General features: G+C 46.1%; 1 protein-coding gene and 1 long non-coding RNA gene across 19 annotated transcripts in view; one reads left to right on the forward strand and one right to left on the reverse strand.

Annotated features, from left to right (window-relative positions):
- Nucleotides 1–17,485, reverse strand: part of ADAMTS9 (ADAM metallopeptidase with thrombospondin type 1 motif 9) — a 232,660-nt gene that overhangs the window by 10,000 nt on the left and 205,175 nt on the right. The gene's annotated exons all lie outside the window — the stretch shown is intronic.
- On the forward strand, nucleotides 10,092–13,386 carry LOC109552181 (uncharacterized). Its single transcript, XR_002178956.3, has 2 exons — nucleotides 10,092–10,207; nucleotides 10,591–13,386. It is a non-coding gene; the product is annotated as an uncharacterized lncRNA (long non-coding RNA).

Below are 17,485 nucleotides of genomic sequence, written 5' to 3' on the forward strand. Positions count from 1 at the left end.
TTAGTTTGCTGACCTCTACCCTAAGTCTTTTACCAGGTCCTCTTCACTTTCTAACAAAATAACCCTTTCTTCTGCCCATCCCCTCCTAAAAGGATGGTTAAAAGAAAAATGGAAATAGGGATGCATGCATAGAACCAGCTCTCTGCTGTGCTAAGCACTTTACATGAGTTAGCTGAAGTTCATTTAATTCTCACAACCCTTTAAGTTAGATTTTGTGATGGCCCCATTTTACAGATGAGAAAGCTGAGGCACAGAGATGAAGTGACTTGCCCAGTATCACACAGCAGGTAAACGACAGAACTGGGATCAAAAGCCAGGTTTGGCTGATGCAAATAGCTGAGATTCTAAATGCATGGCGTATACTTCACTGTAAGTCATTGGGGTGCACGGTATTATTGTTTAATATCCCCCAACATGCTAATCAGGGAAGAACTTACCTACAGACAATACTAAAGAGGAGGAATTAGATCCAGAGACGGAAAAAAAAAAAAAAATTATAGACATCAGTTGGTAGTCGGTGGGATTTATTTATGAATACCTATGATGCCTGGGGGGAGGAGGCTAGAAGAATGAGGAGGAACTATGTAAACTATTCAGGGGTCCAAGGTCTTACCACGGCAGATGAAGAAAATCACTACTGTGATGAACACATGGCTTATTAATGTGCCACGGTGGGTGCCCAACTTTAGCCCTCCCCCATCACGTGTGATAAAGAGAATTTTATCTTTGATGTTATCTTCTCCTTTCTCCAGTTCCTGGCTTGAACACAAAAAGCAATATCATGGAATTGGGTACAGAAAAATAGGCCCAGGTGGAATGCAAGAAAGGAGGAAAGATTTTTGTTTGTTACACATTTCCTGGGCTCGCCTTTGTTGTGGAAAGTCTGGGTAGTGGACAAACCAGAGAGAGAAGAGCATCCACAGGGATAAAAATCAATCTATGTACGGAGCTGCTGAGAATGGAAAAAGAAAAGCGCCTGCAGAGGCATGCAGGCTGATCTTGGGGAGATTTAGGGCTGGGACGGTGAATGAGAATTCTGGTATAACTGAGGAGTACAAGAGAATCAAGAAGGAAAGGGAGGGCTTCCCTGGTGGCACAGTGGTTGAGAGTCCGCCTGCCGATGCAGGGGGCACGGGTTCGTGCCCCGGTCCGGGAAGATCCCACATGCCGCGGAGCGGCCGGGCCCGTGAGCCATGGCCGCTGAGCCTGCGCGTCCGGAGCCTGTGCTCCGCGACGGGAGAGGCCACAGCAGTGAGAGGCCCGTGTACCGCAAAAAAAAAAAGGGAAAAGAATTTTGAGAAATGTTACCACGGATAATGAATTGTACCCCTGACAACATTCTTTGGGAGCTGCAGGTGAAGCCCTGAATTATCATTATTATTATTTTTGCTTTTGAAGATGTGGCCCTATGCAGAGATTGGGCCATGTGGGACCATGGAATTTTTATTTGGTTACACACGCAAAGTGACTCCATTTTTTTTTTTTTTAACCTCTGAAATGGTTAGAATTATCCAAGTTGTATGCAAAAGAGAATTATAACAGGCATAGCTGTCCAAGAGTGGAATACAATAGCTCATGAGGTAGACAATTCTCTTTCTCTAGAAGTGTTCATGTAACCATCTATTGTGAGGTTGAAGGGAGAAATTCATGAGTCATGTGGAAAAAGGGTTCTCCAACCTGATCAAACATCAAAAGAACCAGAGCTTTCACAATCCATCGGCCCAGGCCCCTTCTTTTTCTTTAATGGTATGGGACCCTAACCCTTTATCAAGTTTCTCTAGGGGATTCAGAGGTCTGGGAACCAATGATGCCAAGAGTTGGTCAAGGTGACCACTACTGCCTCTTCCAAGTTTGACATGACAGCATCAGCCTCCACAAACCTCTCCTTCATAAAAATATACAATGTATATGGTAGAGACACTTAGCCAATCAAAGCACATTCTATTAAAAAGGAAGTGTGTCCAAAGGATCTCTCAAATAAATACAGAGAACTAGAAGGCACAAAATCACTAAGAAGTTACATCCTACTTCTTTTTAGATCTGCTTGGATTTTACTCCTGAAAATCCGTAGGTTGAAGCTCTAACCCCCTGCACCTCAGAAGGTGACTGTATTTGGAGATAGGATCTTTAAAGATGTCATTAAGATAAAATGAGGTCAGATAAGGGATTAATATCTAACATACGTATTTATTTTCATACCCTTTATGCAGGTCTGTGGGGTACCACCCTTTCACTGAATTCACTCCAAAAACCCCTTTCATGGGAAAAGAAAGTCAGATAGACAAAAAAGAGAAAAGAGATTCTCAGGCCTGGCACAAAAATCCTTCTAGAAGTCCAGGTAATCATGGCTAAGAGTTGTATCTGGAAAATGGCAAGTAAATGAAATTTTTATAAACGCAGTCCCACGTGAAAAGCTGTAAGAGAGCTTATGGCAAAGGCTAAGTTAGAAGGATTTTTCTGTAAACTGAGTGTGTATATCAAGGTTTGGGTTTTTAAGGATTTTCTCCTAATTGCAAAAATAATATATATATTTATTGCAGAAAACATAAAACATTGAGAAAAACAGAAGAAAAAAAATCTCAAATATTCTCAATTCCATGGACTCTCAATTCCATGACCAAGAGATATTTTAAACATCTTAGAGCATATGTTTCCAAATGAACACAGATGCATATACATATATATGAATATATATGTACATGTAATAAATTGTTTTCAAAAAGTTGGAATCCAACTGTACATATTTCTTTAACATGCTTTTTTCCACTTCATCTATCCTGAGCATTTTCTCACACTGCAAATATTGTTCTATAGCCAAGTTTCCAAAGGCTACAGAGAATCCTATTAAATCCTGCTGCTGGCCACTGAGGTTGTTTCCAATTTTGATATGATAAATAATGCTACCTGTCCACATTAATGTTATTTTAAAGCAAGACACACAGATACAAGAAGTGATGCCAAGTGAAAGAGTGACATTGCTAAACGTCGTTTTATTTATCCTAAAACACTGAAGCAATGCTTTGGGAACGGGTTGACTGTCAAGTGTGCAAACACACCCCACTCCTTCTGGGGAGCTGGTGGGATGCTGGGCCAGACAAGCAGATCCCCTCAGGTTCGCCAATGCCCTGTTTGACACTCTGGCTCCCAGACTTAGAAAACCTCTCTCAGTTTCTCCAATAACAATAATACTACAGGGATATAAGAGGGAAAAAAAGTGGGTGGCTTCTGTCTGGGGCTGAACTGTGGCTCCTGAAAATCTATAGATTGAAGCTCTAACCCCCTGCACCTCAGAAGGTGACTGTATTGGGAGACAGGATCTTTAAAGATGTCATTAAGATAAAATGAGGTCAGATAAGGGATTAGTATCTAACATATATAAACAGGTCATACAACTCAGCATCAAACAACCTGATTAAAAAATGGGCAGAAGAACTGAATAGACATTTTTCCAAAGAGGAAATGCAGATGGCCAACAGGCACATGAAAAGATGCTCAACTTCGCTACTCATCAGGGAAATGCAAATCAAAACCACAGTGAGATGTCACCTCACCCCTGTCAGAATGGCCATCAACAAAAAGAACACGAATAACAAATGCTGCTGAGGATGTGGAGAAAAGGGAACCCTTGTGCACTGTTGGTGGGAACGTAAATTGGTGCAGCCACTGTGGAAAACAGTATGGAGGTTTCTAAAAAAACCTGAAAATAGAACTACCATATGATGCAGCAATTCTACTCTGGTTATATATTCCCAAAGCACTAATTCAAAAAGATACACATCCCAACGTTCATAGCAGCATTATTTACAATAGCCACGACATGGAAACAACCTAAGTTTCCATCAACAGATGAATGGATAAAGAAAATGAGGTGTATATATATATATATATATATACACACACACACACACACACACACACACACACACACACACACATACACACACACACAATGGAATACTACTGAGCCGTAAAAAAAAAAATGAAATTTTTCCATTTGCAGCAACATGGAGGGTATTATGCTAAGTGAAATAAGTCAGACAGAGAAAGATAAATACTGTATGATATCACTTATATGTGGAATCTAAAAAATACAACAAACTAGTGAATATAACATAAAAGAAGCCGACTCACGGATATAGAGAACAAGATAGCAGTTACCAGTGGAGGGCAGGGAGGGGCCGTATAAGGGTGGAGGAGGGAGGTACGAACTACTGGGTGTAAGATAGGCTCAAGGATGTACTGCACAACAAGGGGAAGACAGCCAAAATTTGTAATAACTGTAAATGGAAAGTAACCTTTAAAAGTTACATAAAAATTTTTAAGAAAAAGATAAAATGAGGTCACATGGGTGGGCTTTAATCCAATATGACTGTGTCCTTTTTTTTTTTTTTATGACTGTGTCCTCTCACCGCTGTGGCCTCTCCCGTTGTGGAGCACAGGCTCCGGACGCGCAGGCTCAGTGGCCATGGCTCACGGGCCCAGCCACTCCGTGGCATGTGGGATCCTCCCGGACTGGGGCACGAACTCGTGTCCCCTGCATTGGCAGGCGGACTCTCAACCACTGTGCCACCAGGGAAGCCCGACTGTGTCCTTCTAAGAAGAGGAGATTAGTACACAGACACACAGAGGGAAGATCATGGGAAGACACAGGGAGAAGACAGGCAGTCATCACATGCCAGGAGAGACACTTCAGAAGAAACCAATCCTGCTGACACCTTGATCTCAGACTTCCAGCCTCCAGAATCGTGAGAGAACGCATTTCTGACGTTTAAGCCACCCAGTTTGTGGTGCTTTGTTACGGCAGTTCCAGCAAACAAATACAGCTCCCTAACTCTTCTTAAGAGAAATTCTGTTAAAATGATTTTTTCCTTATAAAAGTAATAAACACCCCCCTTTTATTCCAGGGGAGTCAAACCCTTAAGAGCAGGCAGCTGTAGAGTCAGAGAAATGAGACATTTGGAGACACAGGACTCAGGAGCTAAGTGACCTTCAGTATAACCTTGATGTATGTGGCTCTCAGCATCCTTATATTGAAAATAAAGATCCTAACTCCTGTGATAAGTAACACCCACCTCCGGGCGGACACTGAACATGACAAATGTGAAAATCACCGAGCACAGGATGTAGCAGCACCGCATGAACGCTATTAGCCCGTGGCCTGGGCGAGCTCAGCTCCATCCCAGCACATAAAGTGGGTCATGAGCAACCATACAATTTTTACAAAGAGAACTATGTGCTCAGAGCTTTTTGCTTTAAGGCAGACTTGCTTTGTTTAGCCCACACAATGCTTTTTAAAACTTCACATTGGTTGTCAATATTTTAAAAATAGGAGGTGCTACATGGATTCTGGAGTTCTGCCTTTTTTGAAGAATCAGAAGATCTGGCAGTGCCGGGTCCTATTCTCTTATGGTCGTGTTCAGCCGGGGCCACCTAGCAACTGCCCAGATGTCTGGCTCACTATGGTCCTCGGGCACAGAACTCATCCGTGTCACCTGCCAGGCCCTGTATTGAATTTGTAACCCAAGGCTTAATGTATAGACTAATTTTTATAAATAAAATACACACACACACATATATATATATATACATACACACAGAGAACATGTGTGTGTGTGTGTTAAGTCACATACCTCATGACTTCACTATTTCAACACCTCTTCCTTTTAAAAAATCCACTTTGACTCAGGACACATATCTGTGATTCAACGAAACTGAAATCTAAAAACGCTATCACCCCATACATCCTGGAAAAATGAGTGAAACTTTACCATTTCCCTAATCAGATCTATTATTTTACACCTGAGGTCACACAGCTAGTTTACAAACAGAAATTTAGCTCTGGAAGAGGGCTCACAAATTGTCTAGTCTTCGTAAACCCTCACTTTGCTAGAAACCTCAGGGATTAAGGAAAAGTTTTTGTTATCTGATTCTATTTTTATGAGAAATAAAAGAGAAAGAAAGAAATGCAAACATTTAATGAGTCGTGTTTCTTTCTTTCCCTCCCAGCAATCCCCAGGTATCACCAAGATGCTCCCAGGTATTCCTAAAACAGGTTCACCTCCTCCCAGCCCTGTGAACCCCTGCGCTGTCTCGTATTAGTTGCTAGGTAACTGAAGAAGATTTATGCACATCTATCGTTAATTTCAAAGACAGTTTTCAGCTCTGCCATAAACAGCACGAGAAGCAGACACCACACTCGCCTAAGAGAGACTCCTCTCGCCTTCCCTGAGATGAGGCATTCCAGGGCACGTCTGCAAGATACAATATATCCTGGTAAAGGTCCAACTGTCTGCAAAAGCAGTTCAGCAAATCTGAGACATCTGGGCCCAGCTCCAGTGCCCTCTCGTGCCTCCAGTGCCAAATCCATCAGAAGTTTCATTCAAAGACCATGGTCTGCCCTCTTCGTTTGTCTGTGTGAAATCTAATCTTGTGCTTTTCTCCCCCGTCCTTCCCAGCAGCACCAATATTCAGTCTTGGAATGGAAAACTTTGTATCCCAGAATTATCTGCAAAATTATTTCTCAAGCCAGTGGTTTCATTACCTTTTTAAAGGCTCCTGTTAAGCACAAGTACCATTTATACTGGTTTGGATGACATGTACGGCTTTTATTGCCACTGCGTGGTAAGTGATGGGTGGACTCAATTTATATGATGGCCCCCCCAAACCAAAGTTTTATAGAGAGATCATAGTTATAGGGATCTTGTACATTTGGGAAGCAGTTCATGTTTTACTAGGAGCTTCCCTGAGCAGCCCACCATGGCATCCTTGCTGCAACTCCATGAGAGGCCTGGTTCATGGCATTGCCACTTCTGGCTTAGATGACTTCCAGGGTTCAAAAGTCGGCCAACTGATGGTCCAGCTTTGTTGATTCCTAATTTCTCTTCCACATAGGCTCCCAGGAGATCGCTCTAAAACAGAAACCTGAACACGCCGATTTAAACCAGCCAATGACAGTTCATCATTTACATGATCCAAGTTCACATTCCTTAGCATGAAGACAAGGGCATCCGTCATCTAGTCCCTCTCTCTTCATCTCGTCTCCCATCACACTCATCTGATGTTTTGCATCCCACCGGCACTGCCTTTGGTACAGTTCCCTGTACGTCACACTGTTTCTGACCCCGGGGCCTTGATCACAGTGTTTACTCTGCTTCCAAAGCATACACTCCCAGCATCCAATTCCTACAGCATCTCCTCCAGGAAACATTCTCTGATGCCCCTTCCCCACCCCATCCTGGCTGAGTTAGATGCCCCTCCCCTGTGCTTCCAGAATACTCAGGACGTAGCTCTCTCAGTGCATCTGTGGAATTGCTTTATAATGTTCTGTTCATCTGTCTCCCTCACTATATGCTTGAGTTTTTCCAAGGCGGTGTCTATATACCATCTACTTCCTTTTGGTATCCGCAGAGCCTAGCACAGTGTCTACCTTCATGGTCCTCATTGTGTTGAAGGGAAGGCATGAAGAAAAAAGGGAGAGAGATTGTAAGAGGGAGGCCAGTAGCACCATCAGCCTGATTCACAGATAAGGCAACCCAGGCTCTGAGACCCCAGGCAACGCATTTAACAAGCAGAAGATCCGGAATGTGAAGAGGGAGAAGGATCTTTAGAAATGATCCAACCCATCCTTTAATATAGTGGAAAGAGCTCCTGCTTGATTACTTCCAAGGATGGGGCGCTCGTTGCCTCTCCTCTGTCAGCCATGCCCGTTGTCGGTCAGCTAGACCGTGAGACTGTTCTTTCTTGGGTGGTGCGGAAACCAGTTTCCCCATGGTTCGCATCAGCCTGGTTCTGCTTTGGTCTTCTGCTCTCAGACACTTCCTTTTGGCAGAGCAGAAAACTCAGCCTTCCCAGTGCGTGGAGAAAGCACCCTCAAGTTGTTCCTGCCTCTCTCAATCATCATCAAAAATGCAAAAATAACCAGATTCCTGGCCTGAACATACACGCTTTCCATGCACTCTCTAATCCAAACCTCCCTGAAACGCAGTGGAAAAACATGTCCAAGATCACACAGCTAGACTGCCACACATCAGGCCTAGACCCCGAGGGATGCACTCCACGTTTATGTATTTAACTACCGCACAATACTCTTGCCTGGGTGAGCCCTTCAGCCGTCCGACAGTGAAAAGCTAAGCAGATTAAAGGTACGTAATTCGCACACTCTCCCTGTTTTTTGTTTTTTTGGTTTTTTTCTTCCTCTAATACCAGCTTGACGGGGATCTCTCTCCTCTGAGGTTTGTTTTTAAAAATGAGTTTCTTTCTTATCCCTCCTTTCTCCCCAGCCCCAGGAAAAAGATCACTGGGTTGCCAGCTCTGCAAACGCCGTGTTATTCACGGGGTGCCGCACCAGGACAAGCCAACTCATTAGTTTCAAAGCCGCAAATTAATCTTACATTACTGTTCCCGAAGGTGAAAGGTCATTTTTTTATCTTCTTAGCTGTATCCACCCCACCCCCCCACCGCCCCCACCCCAGGAGGAAACTGGATCTTTATGCAGGAAGAGACCCCTCCCTCACTGGACCAGCTGTTTATGTTTCTCTTCTTTGTTGTGAGTGAAATTGTACACAGAGGGGCGGGATTGTTTGAAAAACCCAGAGGTTGTTTTAAAAGTAGGAGAGTTTTGTAAACCATGGGGCAGAGACATAATGAAGAGGCTGGCACTGGGAGTGCTGAAAAAAGCTAGAGACAGTTGGCTCTGCCAGAAGGAAGCCCATGGCAACTAGAAGCAAAGTCCCTTCTCTGCCCTCCAGTTTTGCAATCCCCCTCTGGCACCCCCTAGTGGCAGAACCTAGCATGGCACCAGGTGGCTGGGAGAAAGGACAGTTCAGCCACCAAACAGTGGTGACTTTGAGGCTGAGAGAGGACAGTTTAATAACTGGCACCAGCCACTGTACCTAGAGCAAGGCTATGTGCTAAATGCGATCAGCCTGGTGTGCGGAGCTGCTGGTGGGATGGCAGCGCTCCACGTTCATGGAATGGTCCAAGCGCGGTCCTAATAACCTCCCAAATCATGAGAGGGACACAGAATGAGATGTGGTTCCCAGGTTGGGCTGCCCCAGTTACACTGAAATTCCTTCTGGGTAGCCCTGGCCGGATCAAAGCTGCATTGAGGAGGGGAAGAACGCTGCATTGAACACTGCCTGCTCGTGTTCACAAGAGCTATTGTCTCATCCCTAATGGTGAAATTGGAGCGAATACATGGACCAGTGTTTCCTTTCCCTCACCCAGGCCTTCTTCCAACATTCTCTCCCAGCCCCACAGGGAGATGTGGCATTTAAGGGAGGGTGGGGAGAGGAGTGTGATGGGTGACCCCTGAGGAAGAGAGAAAAGGTAGCCTTCTCTTTACATCTCTAAGTGTTTCTCCCTGACAGAAGCCCTGGAGAAAGCACAGGCTGTCGTGCAGCTGTGGGGTATGATACTGCCAGAATGAGACAGAAATGTGTCCTTTCCCAGTGTGCTGTCCATCAAAAGTTCCCCATGAATATCTTGGAGCCAAAAGTCATTCCTTAAAGATAGCAGCCGCTAAACAGAGCAGGGAAAAGGTCAAGAGAGAAGGTGGGATTTGGAGGAAGCAGGCAAAATATAGCCACTTGAGTTTTTAACTCAGCTTCATTTTAAATGATATTCAGCAAGAAGTTGAATGACCCCATGAAAAAGGGCAAGGGGGTTATATTTATTGCATGGGATACTTCCAATTCAGTTTACTTCTCTCTCAAAGACAGAGAGGCAGCAGGGCGCGAACCGCACCAGAGATGAAAGCCCCAAGAGTGCAGCTGAGGACTGGGGCTGGAAAGAAAGAACGGCTCTCGATCAGGTCCAGGTGTGGACCCAGCAATTATTCCAGCCACTACTTTTCACCTCCAAGTGGAGCTGGCATGGTGGGGAAGGAGGGCAACTTGCCAAGTAGTAACCTGCCAGTTGGCTGAAGCCACCTAACCCATTCCAGCCTGGAAAGGGATGGAAGTTAGGGACAAGGTCATGTTAACTTGGGTGGCTCATCAAACACTGGGTCCTGGGCCTCCCTACCTGGCCAATTGATGACTGGTTCTTAGCTCCAGTTGAGCTCCACCCTACACCGATGGGTGTAGACATGAACAAGCCTGGTTCCTGGCTGAACATGGAGCCAAGGGTACAGGTTTCTACGTCCTCTTCAGGGATGCGGTGTTGAGACTCAGTCACTCTGCCTGCTCACCATTTCTACCTTCTCCTGGTAAGAGCAGCGTGATTTTCCTGTGGGAGATCACTGCTTCTTCACTTTCAGCAGTTATGTCTTGGTTCTAGATTCTTCTCTTTCCCCCTCACCCCAGCTCTAGGAAGAGACCTAAGTCTGGCCAACTGAAATCAATCTTGGGATTTTTGTTGGAACCATCAGGAAGGAAAAGTTCTCTTCTGGGAGCGGTGGTTGGGAGAATAGCTTGTGCATCCCTCACCTATGGCCACGAGGCCACATCACAGACCCTCCCACAGCTCAGGGGCACAGTAAGCACTGCTGTCACACTGACGGCTCTGTGGATTCGCTGGCACGCTTCTGCCTCTGGCTCACATCTGTGGTCGGTGGGGCAGCTCTGCTCTAAATGTCTTTTTTCCCTCCAGGACCAGCAGGCTACCTGCGGCATACTCTCACGCTGATTCCAGAAGCGTAAGAGCAGGCAATTCTTCTTAAGGGCGAGGCTCGAAACTGGCACACTGTCATTTCCAAGCACATGCTTTTGGCCAGAAGCGGTTACATGGTCACGCCCAACAACAGCGGTGGATGCAGTCACCGGCTGGGGGTAGGCACGCAGGAAGGGTGCCGAATTGGGAGCCTTTGTGCAATCACGTTACACCACCTTCCCTGGTGGCCGCTTTACCACCTGATGGGACCCGTCTGCCTGAATGAAGCCACCAGAAAAGAGAGCAAAGGCAAGAGTTGGAGACATAAATGTGATAATATCGTTGGAGTCCCTGAATCCTGCTGTGTGTCCTGACTTTTCACTTACTTTAATTGTTTAAGTCCGTTTCAATTGGGTTTCTGTTGTTTGCAACAAAAAGACACCTGACTGATCTGTATCAGTCAGGACACTCGGGAAGTCTACAGTGTCAAGCCAGAGAGACGAGAGGCAGGATCCCAAGAGAAGGCAAGATAGAACAAGCGGGTTCTAGAAGCTGAGCCCAGAATGGCTGCCAGAGGCCACTGGGCTTGGATCGTGAAGCCTCTCACGAGATGCCCACAGAAGGCCAGTGGGAGCGCTAGAGGACACTGCCATTTGATCACTGTGGACCAAAGGACTACGTGGGCTCTTGTTTCTCCAGCATCCGACAGACACAGATGAAGCCGAGCAGAGGAGGCCCTGCTGACTCAGCCGCGCTGCCCCTCCCCCGCAAAGGAAAAACAACTTAAGTTCAGGAAAAGTACCACCAGGACTTCTAGGGTTGTAGGTACTAGACAAAGTCCTTGAACCTGTGATTCTGAAAAAGGAACCAAAGATTTGAGAGGAGCAAATGAGACCCTTGGCCTAAGAGGAAGGATCACAAGGACGCTCATATCTAAATAGTCTTAGCAACAACATTAACTCCAGACAGTACTATTTATTGAAAATGAGCCACACGCCAAGCACAGGGCTAAGGAATTGTCATGTATTAGGACACCTGATCCTGTCGAGAAACCCGAGAGGGTATTTTATCGCCATTTGACAAACAAGGAAGATGGAGTTAGAGACGTTCCATCCCTGTCCAAGGTCCTCGGGCTGAACCTCTGTCCTGCCCCAGAGCCCCTGAAGTTTAGACCAGGCTGCGAGCCTCCCTCACTACGATTTTCTTTGTTCTTTCTGGCCTCAGAGCCCGCAGGGACCTTTTAATGAATACTTCCTTCCCTTGCCCTTTTATAGCCTACTGTTCTTTGAAATGGGGGTCCAACATCACACTGGAGAGAAAAATACCCTCTCTGTCAAAAACTTTGCTAGAGTCTCACTCTGGAGGGCAGTTGTGGTTTCCTGCCCACACCCAGCCCCTCTTCCTCCAGTTAAGAGCACCCAGGTTTCCTTTGGGGAATCATCTCCCATCCCTCAGTTCAGGTGACTGAGGTGGGCCTGGACCCACACAGGTGATGCTGCACCCCTGCTCCCTACTCTAGGGCTGGGCATCTGAGCCTCAGCTCCCCACTGGTGCAGTCCATGACGTGAGTCAGAGAGGTACATGATATGCTGGGGCCAGAGTCTACTAGCTGGGCAACCTTGGGCCACTTACCTAAGCACTTCTGTGCCTCAGTCTTTCCGTCTGTAAAATGGGATGATAATAATATCCTCCCCTGCAACCTCTGTAGAGTTGTTATGAGGAAGCATTAAGATGATGCATGTAAAGAACGCTTTACACAGCCTCAGCAAGATACAGCCGGGATCACTGCTAATCCAGGCATGGGCACACTACTTGTCCAGGCTGATGGGAATCTTTGCTAGGATTTTATTGGAAGTACTGAGCAAGTCGCATTCCCCACCCCGTCCCTCCTTCCTCCTTCTCTCTCTGGTGGGGATATTAGGCAGTGGGCTGTGGACCTGGAACAGATAGTGGGAAGGAGAGTGGAGAGGTGCAGAGACAGATTTTTCTCAGCTTTGTTCGGGGACCTGGGTCTGGCTGTGCTTGCGGTCACCACTTCCCTGGGCTTGGAGGTAGCGTGTGCCAATGATTCCCTTTGTGGGGAAAACCAGTTTTCGACGGAGTCAGGGTGGGAACGGGGCAGCAGAGCGGAAAGGGTAAGGATTGTTGGAATATGTTCAGACCTCAGCATCTTCTGACTTTTCTCTCCTCTCTCAACCCACGAGACACACAAAGCAGTAAACTAGGACGGGGGGGGGGGGGAATATAGAACCTTTATGGTATTTAATCTTTCCTTCCCTCCCGCCCTCAAGTCAGGACAAAGGACACAGTCACTTTGGTACAACACATAGCCGGGTACGCATCTCAGCTCAGCCATTCCCCAATCATGAAAACATGAGCAGTTTTGGCAAAGCCCTGGTTCAACCATACGAAATGATCATGTTTGCAGGTCAAGAAATGGTTGAATACTGACAGTTTCACACTGATCAACCTGATAGTTCCCATCTGAATGGGGTTTTGCTAGGATTAAATAAGATGATACATGTGCATTTCTTCGCACGATGCCTGGCACTGAGGTACTGACTATTAAGCGTTAATTGCTACTACTACAGTGGTAACGATGGTGATGATGATGAAGAAACAGTCACAAATCAAGGCAAAGAGAAACAGCCTCAGCTAACAGCAGCAGTTTTCCAACTTGACTGAAAATTCTGCTTATTTTCCCCTAAATCTTGCTCTTTGGGATTTTTGCAATTTCTGTCTTCACCCGGACAGGGAGGCAAAAGGTTCACAAAATAAACCAGGACCCTTCAGGCCTCAGTGTCTCTTCTTTATTGAGAAGACCCCCTGGAAAGCTCAGGGTTGTGAGAAGTTCTGATGACGGGGAGGGAGAAGAGGACAGGGGAGGGAGGAGGGGCTGTTTGAGAATCATCACTCATACATATATATATATATATATATATATATATATATTTTTTTTTTTTTTTTTTTTGCAGTATGTGGGCCTCTCACTGTTGTGGCCTCTCCCGTTGTGGAGCACAGGCTACAGACGCGCAGGCTCAGCGGCCACGGCTCATGGGCCCAGCTGCTCGGCGGCATGTGGGATCTTCCCAGACCGGGGCACGAACCCCCGTCCCCTGCATCGGCAGGCGGACTCTCAACCGCTGTGCCACCAGGGAAGCCCGTCACTCATATTTTTAAATATCGTGACGTCAATAAAACAGCTTCCAGTTCAGTGACAACTGAGGCTTTTGTTTTGATCATGGGTTTCTCACCCACCAGCCAGTTATTCTGGTTAAAGCAGAGCATTTGTTTTCTGAAAGGTGACGATTGGATGCATAGTTGTTCTCATTTCCTGAGCCTTCCAGGTGCGGCCACCAAGTTATTTAGGCTGTGCCTCCCAGCTTGGGGCCTTTGGACACATCATCCCCTGAATCCAAATGCTTTCCCCTCCTTCTGCACCCTCATTCACTCGTACAGCACTCTCGCTTCAGTGCGACCTTGTGGTGTGTTTTTAGACACTCCAGATCCATCGGCCCTTTGTGATTTGCCCTCATATTACTTGCTAATTCCCAGTGGTTTTTGTCACTGGACACAAAGCTCCAGAGGACAGGCGCTGACTGGGTTGACTTTATTCTGCAATGTCCCCAGGACCTCTCCTGAGGCATGGCCCATGGTGGATACTCAGCAATATATGTTAAATTACAAATTCATCTTTCAGTAATTAATAATAGTTCATTCAGGGCTTCCCTGGTGGCACAGTGGTTGAGAGTCCGCCTGCCGATGCAGGGGACGCGGGTTCGTGCCCCGGTCTGGGAAGATCCCACATGCCGCGGAGCAGCTGGGCCCGTGAGCCATGGCCGCTGAGCCTGTGCGTCCGGAGCCTGTGCTCCACAACGGGAGAGGCCACAACAGTGAGAGGCCCGCGTACAGCGCAAAAAAAAAAAAAAAAAAAAAAAAATAGTTCATTCAGTAAATTCATTAATCAGTGACAAAGGCTTGGACCTTCCCCATGGGAAACAAGGTAAGTTTTTGAATTGGGATGCAGGGGATGGTAGCAAGGATGCCACCTGGTCCTCCGTCTGACAGGAGAACAAGAGGAAGGGAAAATCCTTTGATTTGAACATATTCCAACTCGTGATATCTGGGAAAGGGGACTGAAAGACATTTCCAGCATTGTGTAAAGTGTCCTACCCATGCAACAGAGACAAATGGGAACCAATCCTGAACTTCAGACATGACTAATAGCGTAGAACGAGCAAGTGTCAGTGATTCGTTTGAAGTGAACAATGATAATGCAGAACGGAGGAATTCTACATTAGAATTAGTTGGGGGTAAAGGTAAGGGACACTTCCTCCATCACCAGGAGACGGCGTCCTAATCACAGATCCGTGGGTAGGCCTGGGCTAGCGGCAGTGCTGGTATTTACACCCAGTTGGCCAGAGTTATTGGATTTTGCAAAAAGGAACAACAATCCCAGCAGAGGTACGGAGGGAACATTTTGTTTGGGCTACACTCGCCAATCAAACTCTAATTAATCTGCTGTCCATGGCTATCTCGCCTGCGAGACGGGGAGCCTCCCAAGGTCAGAAACTGGGCCTTGCCTTACTTTTCATTTTCTGTCCTCTGGAAGCAATGTCTTTGGATGAACAAATGAATGATTCCTATTACTGCCACACGGCCTCTCTCCCCCAGTGAAACAAAGTACAACCCGAATGTATAATTCTCACTCCATAAAATCCCCATTATCGAGAAACACCTGTTTACAGAATACTTACAGTGTACTAGGCGGCATCCTGTACTTTGAAAGGCACACGGGGACTATAGGCTCAAAGAGTTTAATTACCTGATTAGACAATACAAAGTAAAAACTCTTTTGGATTCCCGTAACAGAAACTCGCTCAATTTAACTCAACTAAGAAAAAAAAGAAAAGAAAAGGTTATGGAATCCAAGTTTAGGCACCAGAGATTAGCCTGGTGACACAGGCATGAGAACCAAAAAACCAAGAACAGAGGTGACCGCACTGCCTCACTCAGGCCGTGGCATCCACTTACTCATCTTGCATGTGACCCAAGATGGCGGCCAGCCCTAACTCTACATTATGACCTTGAAGGTCAAGTGCTCACCGTAACTGATTCATCATGGCTGTGGAAGGTGTAGATCACATGATTCGCTGCCTACCTACCTCGACTATGGGCAAGCTGCCCCCAGAAGGCATGGCAAACAGTACTGACATTTCAAATAAAGGCAAAACGATCCACAAACAGGAAAAGATAAGGTAGGAAGGGGCAAAGAGCACAGGGTATAAAAATTGAAGTTTTGGTTTCTGCAAAAGGAAATGCAGCAGAGAGAAGAAGGTCTCAAATTCCCAAACTCAGCTGTAATAAGGAGTTCTTCTCTCCCACAAGTCCTGGCTGTGAGTAATCAAGGAGAAAATGGTCTGTGAGAAAAACACACAACAATGTTATTTACCTTCTATGTGTATATATGCACGTAGGAAAATGCAAAGTACAAGCTCAGGAAAGACAGACCCCCAAACCTGGAACCTCCAGTAAAGAGGGTCAGCATCATGATTAAGAGTGGTGGTCCACGTCAGACCTACTGGAGAATGGACTTGAGGACATGGGGAGGGGGAAGGGTAAGCTGGGACAAAGTGACGTAAAACGTAAAATAGATAGCTAGTGGGAAGCAGCCGCATAGCACAGGGAGATCAGCTCGGTGCTCTGTGACCGCCTGGAGGGGTGGGATAGGGAGGGTGGGAGGGAGGGAGATGCAAGAGAGAGGAGATATGGGGATATATGTATAACTGATTCACTTTGTTATACAGCAGAAACTAATACACCATTGTAAAGCAATTATACTCCAATAAAGATGTTAAAAAAAAAGAGTGGTTGTCCAAGGGAACTTTAGCCTCATCTATGATGTATTAAGTTTTTTAAAAAGGAGAATGGATTCATCTCTTACTTGGGTAATTAAAGTTTAATTGCTTAAATAAGAAAACTGGCTTAGAGCATGCTTCTCCAGGGAACTTCAAGAAGCTTAGCTGGCTGATTTCCCTGAGGCCAGGTCAGGGTCCAGCCTCCCACCCACCCACCCACCGTGTGGTCCCGGAATTTAAGAGGTGGGTCTGCCAACTTAATTACTAACTCAACTGAAAAAGTGACTTTTTGGAGAGTAGTATTAATTTTGATGTCAACATGTCAATTTCTTTTTTTTTTTTTTTGAAGAAAGCATCTGGTTATGTTCTTCCAACTATTGTTAAAGCAAAATTAGATGGGAAGACAAATGCGCACAAATTACTATTCTGGGAGACTCTTGAGAACATAAAAATATGAAATAAACAGCATCAAGAAAATGCTCAGGGCTTCCCTGGTGGCGCAGTGGTTGAGACTCCGCCTGCCGATGCAGGCGACACGGGTTCGTGCCCCGGTCCGGGAGGATCCCACATGCCGCGGAGCGGCTGGGCCCGTGAGCCATGGCCGCTGAGCCTGCGCGTCCGGAGCCTGTGCTCCGCAACGGGAGAGGCCGCAACAGTGAGAGGCCCGCGTACCGCAAAAAAAAAAAAAAAAAAGAAAAAAGAAAATGCGTTCAGCTGTGGATGGGGTATAACTGCGTCCTCCACTCTTTCTTGGTGAATTTCAGGCACACACCTCCTTCCTAAATCCTGTTCTTAACAATTCTCAGGAGCTTAGGGGTGAAAAATCATACAACCAACACTTAAAAATCGTCAATGGATCAGACATGTGATGGAGAATTTATAGCCACAGATCTTCCTAAATCTCCGAGCTAACCGTTGGTCTCAACTGCTTCCTCTACAATCTTGACCAAATCCACTGCCTAAGCCACAAAATACTTACACAGTCCTCATGTGTAAAGCACTTTGTACTTTTCTTTTCTCCCAGCCTGCTAGAACTG

This window comes from Tursiops truncatus, chromosome 10, assembly GCF_011762595.2.
Source record: "Tursiops truncatus isolate mTurTru1 chromosome 10, mTurTru1.mat.Y, whole genome shotgun sequence".
Taxonomy (NCBI): domain Eukaryota; kingdom Metazoa; phylum Chordata; class Mammalia; order Artiodactyla; family Delphinidae; genus Tursiops; species Tursiops truncatus.